The sequence below is a fragment of the Gopherus evgoodei genome, chromosome 3, assembly GCF_007399415.2.
Source record: "Gopherus evgoodei ecotype Sinaloan lineage chromosome 3, rGopEvg1_v1.p, whole genome shotgun sequence".
NCBI lineage: Eukaryota > Metazoa > Chordata > Testudines > Testudinidae > Gopherus > Gopherus evgoodei.
In genome coordinates, this window is record NC_044324.1 from 217,811,602 (window position 1) to 217,820,251 (window position 8,650).

Consider the following 8,650-nt stretch of genomic DNA (forward strand, 5'->3'; position numbering starts at 1 on the left):
CAAGGAGGCAGTCCAGGGGAGAGTAAGCCCAGGGATCCTGTCCTAGCCTAGGGAGTCCAGCAAGAAGCTAAGAAAGGTAAAATAGTCACAGAGAACAGAGGACACTCCGAGGGTAAACCCACGGCTAGGCAGAGGCAGAGAGGCAGTGTAGGAAGGAGCCTAGGGAAACGGCACCAAGGTCTGAAACTGAGCAAAGCAGGGTTGCTAGCATAGGGGTCCCAAGCGGGACCCTGGTATTGCAGGTGGGCCCAGGTTCCCCTACCAGCCCCCAGGAAAGTGGCCCAGGACCTGGAGATTTGGACAACTGAGACAGCATCCAGCTTGTCTGGTGGGACTGTGTCACCACGGTATGCAGGGGATGCAGAATGACCTGGCCAGAGGGCCGAGTCATGCGGAGAGCACACCTGGAGTGATGAAAAGGGAACACCCAACTCACAGAGTGTGGGGGGAAGGGGCACAGCATGAGCAATTGCTGAAAGGGGTGCCAGATGGGGTGTCAGGCCATTCCCAGACCCAGCCACAAGGCAGCACACCTGCGGTGAGTGGACCCCGTGGCGTAGCCTTTTGGCCATCCAGGAGCAGAAAACTAGAGGGCTTGCAGCCTATCTGACAGGCAGCAGTTCGGGAAGTGGACACCTTGGGAGTCAACTAGCTGCCCCAGAGCCACGTCTTCATAGCTGTTTGCTCATATGCTGCCCCTGGCTGTTAGCGTGACAGTGTTCTGGCTGCCATGTGTGTGCACCGCTGCCCTGATCGGCTCCAAGCGTTAGGAGCTGTATGCCATTAGGCCCCAGCGGCCCTGACTGAGACCAGGGCCCCGCTGTGCTAGCCCAGTACGCACCCCTAATGAGAGATGCTCCCTGCCCCGCCGAACGTACAACAGGCAAAGCGGGGGAGTGGAAACAGAGGCACGAGAAAAAGGGAAGCGATTTGCCCAAGTTCTCACAGCAAGTTTTTAGCAGGGCTGGGACTCCAGCCAACATCTCCCCACACACAGCTGTGTGCCCTTTCCGCTAGACAATACTGCCACCAGCTGGGCAAGCCTACATGCTGCTACGAGTAAAGGAACTTCAAATAGCGGTGAAGCCTTTCTTGCTGCAGCCGCAGGGCCTCAGTTACATCAACCCTTTTAATTGCAAAGAACAGGCAGCTGTTTGGACGAGTTCTGAACTGGATGTGAACAGCTGGGAAACCTGGACATACAAGGGAAACCTCTGCCTGGCTGCTGGGACTCTACCCAGCAGTTCAAAAATGCCAAGAAGTTCTAGTAGCCACTTGTCTCTTTCTTTGCCCACTGTGACCAGTCCTGGGTTTACAATGGCTCCATGGAGCTGGGACCATGCACAGAAGGGGACCTGGCCTGCTCCCCTTGCACTGCGCCCTGAGACCCCGAGACTACCCCTGCCCACCACTTGCTCCTCTCGGCCTGCCTGCCGGCTGGCTGAGAGCTCCTCTCCGCCCCCCAGCCCCACCCGCCGCCTCCTCTCTGCCCCCATGCCAGACCCAAGTGCACCTCCGGCTCCAGGCGGTCTCTGCTTCCCACCACCTGAGGGACTCCTGCCTGTCTCCCCTGGGACTGGTGCAGATGCTTGGCAGCATTGCCCCTTGACAGAAGGGGGCGCACTGAGGGTGCATGCACGTCATTACACCTGCCTGTGCAGGGGCTTAAGGAGGCGCAAGGTGGCCCTAACTCTGCTGAGCTTGCTACCCGAACTGTGTGTAGTGGCGCGGGAGGAAAAGCAACCCCCCTAGGGCCACCTGCAACACATGGGGGCAAAGGTAGGTAATGTTGATAAATTGTAGGGTTAATTGCTTGGCCTTGCTTTGGTATGAAATATATTCAAGAGTCCAAATAACCAACATCAGTCCAGTTTATTGCTAAAAGTCAGTAACAGTACAGTACATGAAGACAGGGCCAATTCCATAACAGTTACCGGGAAGCCGTCTTGTGCAGCATTGTTAAATACACCTTACGCAGAAGATGTGCTCCCAACATTTACCCACCCCCACAGCCATCTTCTTATACCCAACCTGTTTACAAGTAATAGGTACTGTTTGCATCATCTGAAACTAGATTTAACCAATCAGCTTATTACCTTGTTTTTCTGGTGCCAGGGTGTACGTACCCCTTATCTCTTTGCTCTGAACAGACGCATTCCATGGACCAAGAGGGCATGAAGGCACCTCCTAGGCTTTGTACCAGGGTAGAACACTCGTATGGCTTCCCTTTTTCCTTTGAGACATTCCAGTGCTGGTCAGTGAGAGTAACTCCCCACTTGTTGCTATGGTAAAATGCCCATATGTTCTGCTCCTGACAGTTTTCCTATCTGCTTAAGCCAAAGCTTACTTCAGCTAATGCCAGGTGTTACGGGATACTTATAAAAAGGCGTTGGCCAATTTAGGCCATATATTGGTATTGGGTGGTGTGAATGATACATATATATGAGCCCAGAATATACTGGTCATCAGCAAGGAGAGGGCTGGCCCCGCCGCATGCCAGCAGCTGCTCCGGCACACCAGGGATGTCATCTGTGCCAGGTATAAGATTGGCACCGAGCACTCCCCCCACCTCCCTACCCTTGGCGCACGGTGACTCTGACTGGTCCCTAGTCTGTGTGCTGCCCTCACTCTGGGCAAACTTGCAATTTAACCCATTGTGTTTTGGTAAGAGGCCTCACAGACGAATATTTTGCTAGATGACAAGCTGATGGAGAAACCAAAAAGCAGGGAAATGCCTCACCATCTAGTTGTATTTTTATTAAAGAAACCAAACCTACAGTGCCCTATTCTTGTTTACACCAAGGCCCTTTCATGCTGCTCTGGCAAAGTAAAGGTGCCTTAGAATGGACATAAATGTAATTTATGCAAATTTCAAGCCTATCTGTGCTGCCAGAGTGGTGCCCAGGGGCCTGCGTGTAAATGAGAATCAGGCTCAATAAATATAGCACTGATGTGACAAATTGCCCTTGTATAGCTCTTGGCATGGGGGAAATGGGGGTATGCTACCCAGCGGCGAGGGCAAGGAGCTCTGGGCAGACGGGAGAGCGAGCCTGTTTGCTGGCTTGGTTTGGAGTTTGCTGGCTGTATGCTGCATGGAAGGAATGCAAGCAGTGACTTCTGCCAAGTCTGGGTGATCCTGCTTAGAGTGGAAGTTCTGAAATAAGCCCCAGACTCCAGAGATGCAACCAGCGCCTCTTGCAGACTGCCTGTCCCTGGATGCTCTCTGGCCCTGTGTGGTGGTGTAAAGATAAACGCTGAGATCTAGTGATTAAAAGTGCTATAGAAGAGTTAGGTATTATGATGATGATTGTGCTAAGCTCCCATCTCTAGCCTGGACTAATGCTGGTTGATGCTCAGCTGCTGGCTAGTGGAGTAAGTGCTGTGTGTGACTTGACAAAGGATGAGGCCCTGGAATTAGCACATGTAATATGGTTCAATGACCCAGTTGGACTGTAGTTCCCACCCATGGTATACCATTCAGCAGGAGGCCCTGGCGGGGGTGGATTTGAGAAGCAATAGAGCTGTGCTCTTTGCCTCCAATGCAGGAGATCTCCTAGTCCAAAGCTAGGTTGGACTTGGTACATCCATCATGTGTGTGAGTCCCGAGATAGGGCTGGGGTGAAGGCTGCACACCTCTCTACTTCCTAAATGCTTTAGTTGAGCTAAAGCTAGGTAGCTCCCGGTGCTGGATCGGCTCAGCATTTCATGGCTGTGTGACAATCATTCCGCGGTGGCTTGGGGCAGTTTAGAATGGATTTTTCTCCTCCACTAGCAATACAATGAACCCCCCAAAGCCACCTCTACTGGTTTTGCTCTCACGGATCCCTGTAGTTGATCATCATGTTACATGATAATCTGCAACAGGTGAACCAAGAAGGGAGATGGCCAGTGGCAGAAAAGGCTCTGGTTGAGTCAGACCAACTGCAGCATAGAACCTATTCAGAGTCTTCTGTGGGGCTATGCACAATGTGAAGAACTAGCTCCTTTCCCCCACCCTACAGTCCCTGAGCAGCTGTGCAGCAGAATCACTCTAGATGGTGAACAGCTCTGCTATTCTGCACTGCCCCCTCTCCCCCTCCCCCCGTTACAGTTGAGTGCTTCTCACTGGGTAGAATGTCCCTGTGACTTTGTTGATAAAGTTGGGTAACTCTGCTGAGCTGCCTGCCACCGTGGAGGCAGAATAGTATTGAGGGGGCCAGTGCCGCTCACAGAGGCCACAACTAATACTTTGGGCTAGATTCTCTGCCCTGTTCTGCTGACACAGTGCAAAGGGAGGAGATGCCACCTTCAAGTACCCTGCTTGGGATTCCCCCAACATGGGGAAGTGCCCAGTCAGTGCAGACCTGGTGCAGCTGGCTCCTATGTCTCCCTATGTCTTCCTATAGTCCCTTGTGCAGGAGGAGGTAGGGATGTCAGGGAAGTAGTTGCAGCATGCTGTGCTCTGTCTATTCCATTTAGCCCCCTAGGGAGACCATTGCCAGTTGGCACAAGTTAGAGCAACCCCCAGGCTGCTCTAACCCAGTCTGGGCAGAGAAGCAGGGAGCTGTAACTGATTGTCACTTCTCAGGTTCTCTTTTTTCCCCCCTAGCTGCTATTTGTGGCTGTGTCAGGAAGGAGAGCTATTGATGTGAGATTGAGGGCTGGATAAGGACAAGATGGGTGAGGCTCAGTCTGGGTCAGAAAGAGTTAGGAGGTAGGTTGTAGGAAGCAACTGGAAAAGCAAAAAGTATATAGGCACCCTGATTGAGGGAGTGCAGCCATTAATTTCAGCGCACATTATAGATCCGGCACTCCTCCTGGATGTTCAGGTAGCAGAAGTGGCCAAGAGCACCATTCACTTCAATGGGACTACTCACTTCCTTAAAGTTAAGCATGTGCTTAAGTGCTTTACTGAATCGGTGCCTAAGATAGGTGCTATAAAATCAAAATGGAGAAAAAAAATGACTCACCAATCAGCCAGCCACACAATACAGTCTGATAGAGTATTTCAGCAGATAGCTAAATAAATTGGGGTTTGGTGCTACCATATTTGCCTGATTATGTTCTGTATCACATGAATCACTGTATTATCATTACGTACAGTCACCCAAAATACACTACCATTCATGCAACTAATCCTGCACTGAAGATGCAAAACACAGCTTATCATGATGTTTGATTTGCACAGTACATTGAACACAAGTAGTCTAGACCAGTGGTTCTCAAACTAGGGCCGCCGCTTGTTCAGGGAAAGCCCCTGGCAGGCCGGGCCGGTTTGTTTACCTGATGCATCCGCAGGTCCAGCCAATCACAGCTCCCACTGGCCGCAGTTTGTGGCTCCAGGCCAATGGGTGCTGCAGGAAGGGCAGCTAGCACGTCTTTCGGCCTGCGCCGCTTCCTGCGCCCGCATTGGCCTGGAGCAGCGAACCGCAATCAGCCAACCCTGCGGATGCATCAGGTAAACAAACCGGCCCGGCCTGCCAGGGGCTTTCCCTGAACAAGCAGCAGCCCTAGTTTGAGAACCACTGATCTAGGTTCTGCTGTGAATTCAGGATTACACTGGAAACTTTAGTGTCCTTAGATGTAATTTTTTTACTAATTGTTTTCATTTTCACCAATATTTCTATTGTATTGTGACTAGTGAATGATATGATCGCGCTCTAATGGCCAAAGCAACACCTCTAAATGCACAAGGTCTGATTTTCAGAGATCAACCCAACCTCTGTTGGCTCTGAAAATCAGGCCCTTGATCACTGGCCTTAACTAGAGGCTAGACTCACACAAAACCCCTTTTTCACAAAGGTAGTTAGGCCTGAAAACCAGGCAAGCCACACTTTACAGAGCTCAAATGCTAGCATGTGAATGGCAAAAGCAATGGGGATATTTTAAAGGAAGCTGTTCTGGGGATTAAATGGAAGTGGGATATTGAGACAACAGTGCACCTGGAAGGATGCAATCAGCTGCATTCTGAATCACATGCCACCAGACCATTCTGCAGAGAAAATGAAATTGACCCTGATCAGTGTGGGTTTTGCCACTGATTACCAGGGGAGCAGCAGCAGGCCCAGGGCCTGTAGAATTTGGAACTGAAGGGGAAGATCCCCCCACCCCCACTGGTGTAGATTCTCTTAACAATGGATGCCAGCAGAGGATCTGCCCCGGAGAGTACATCCTCATTTCTTCTCTGTCCTGGCTGAGGATTTTTGGCACTAGCCTTTCCTTTCTGGATGGCAGATCAGTCCAGCCTAAGTGCCCATTAGGATCAGACCAGAAAGGAGCTTGAGGAACCAGGGAAAGCGGAACCATTACAAGGTGTATCCAGATCAGTCCTTTCCCCCAAGCTACCAGGAAAGGCTTCCTGTGGAGGCAAAGGGGCCCTGCAGCAGCCACTCTCCCCCAGCCATATGGCTCAGGAGAAAGACCCTGTCTGTGACTGGGGCAGCAGAGAGTGCAGAGCACCAATGCTGCCATCAGAGTGTTCACACTTGGTGCTTATTGGCTGTTGACTCAATCCCTCTGCCCTTGTCTCACAGTCTCTTCACCTCAGCCTTACTTAGGGTGACCAGACAGCGAATGTGAAAAATCGGGACAGGGTGTGGGAGGTAATAGGACCCTATATAAGAAAAAGACCCCAAAATCGAGACTGTCCCTATAAAATCCGGACATTTGGTCACCTTAGTCTCACTGCATCTCTCTTCATACCCTGCCCTTCCTGCCCTCCAGCTAGCGTCCCCAGTCCCTGGCTAAGTAACTCTGACCCCCCAGCAGAAAAATGGTGATACTAGCATGCCATCTGCAGCGATCGCATTGATCACGCTAACTGTTAGAGCTCTTTATCCAGCCCTGTGTCTGTCTTGTCTGTCTCAACTGTAGCTCTTTGGGGCAGGGACTGGCACCCACTGTGCATCTGAAGAACAGTGCCTGGCACAACAGGGCCCTGTTCTGGATTGATCCCTAGGCATGACCATAATAACATGAGTAATAATTAAAAATAATACCAGCGCTTTTATACTAAGCCTGGCCTCTTGTGGCTCCTCATGATGGAAGCTGGAGACACAAAATACCATGGACCAAGGGTAGGACTTTCAAAGAAGTCAGAAAGAGTTAGATGCCCAAATCCCTTTATAATCCCTTACAATCCAGTGAAAGTCGCAGCCCACAGTCACTCCCAGGGTAAGCGGCTGCAATTCCCATATGACGCTGCTGTTGCCCCAGTGCTTTACCTCCGGTAAATAGAATAAAACATGAAACTTCTCCTTGGGTATTTTGCTTTCCCTTCATCTCATGAGTCTGGAGAAACCCCTGGCTGCTGCACAATGACCCAGAACAGTATTTCACAGAGGGTCAAAGGACAGCTTCAAAAGTGAACCTAGGTATAGAATAAGTTAAATGAATTCTATTGTGGGCAATCATTTCCCTATGGACTGCCTCCTCCCCATCATCTCTGAGAACCTTAGGCCAGTCTCCCCTTTGTCAGCTCCTTCGCACCACTCAGGCAGTGCAAAAGAGCTGGAATCTCTTTGGAACTGGCCAGCAGCAAATTCCCCATCCTCCCCCCCATGTGGTAAACTCTCACTTGGTGTAAAGCAATGTAGCTAGCTCCTTTGTACAGCACCCCTCCTCCCCCCTGCTTGGTGAGCACATCAGAGAGGAAGGGCTAGAAAATGGGGCAGAGGGCACCAAACCTCTGCTGACATATGGCCCTTTAGACACCATACCTAGCTGGTGTAAGTCGGAATAGCCCCTAGGCTGCTCTAACTCATACTAGACCCAGTGCAAATCACTCCATGGAGACAAGGAGTTGTAACCAGCTCTGTACTGATACCTACTTCCTTGTACTGAGTGGCCCTTGGTACAGGAGAGAATCAGCCCTCAGGAACTGTGAACACAATCGATTTCAGAATTGCACAAGCATGAAATACCCCCATTTTATGTCACAAGATGGTGCTCTGGTCTCAGGAGTCATTAGCTAGAAGTTTGCTGTTCCTACTGCACATACCAAATATTTCAGTTTGAAGGAGCGGCAGAGAATGTAAGAGAAGACAAGGGCACAATGGCCTTTGTAAAGTTATTAGCTATTCTGCCCTAGATTTGTTTTTACTGACACAATCTTTTTAAGCTACATGCGTCTATTTTAGCTTTAGTTATTGCAATAGGCAAAGCTTCTGCTACGGTTTCAGATTCTGCAAATTTTGGGGCTGTTGGCAAAGCTGGATACAGAGGAGTTTTAGGAGCTTCATATGGGGGTGGCAAAATTTTCCGAGAGGGACTTGGGTGGGGGTAGTGATGGGCTCTACCTTTTTTGTCTTCTTCTCATTATTACCTTTAGGAGAGCCTGGGGCTGCCTGTTTAGCTGCAAACATTGTGCCTCCATGGAGGACAGAACACAGATCGAGGGCCTTGCATATTATGCTAAACAGGACGGTGGAAACATCCTCAGATTTATATTCATCGGGTTGCAATTTTTTGGTTTTCTTAATCAAATTTAATTCTTTTATCATTTGGCATAATAATTTATGTGCCGGATCAGCAGGTATTACCCGAGGTGGGGGAATTAATTTGGAAACGGTGCCTCCAGATTTTCTAACAATGCGGCTACATTCTCTCCAAAGTTGAAAGGGATCTGCAGCACCGAGGTTTTCCACAGTCTCCGTGCACTGAGGCTGCAGGG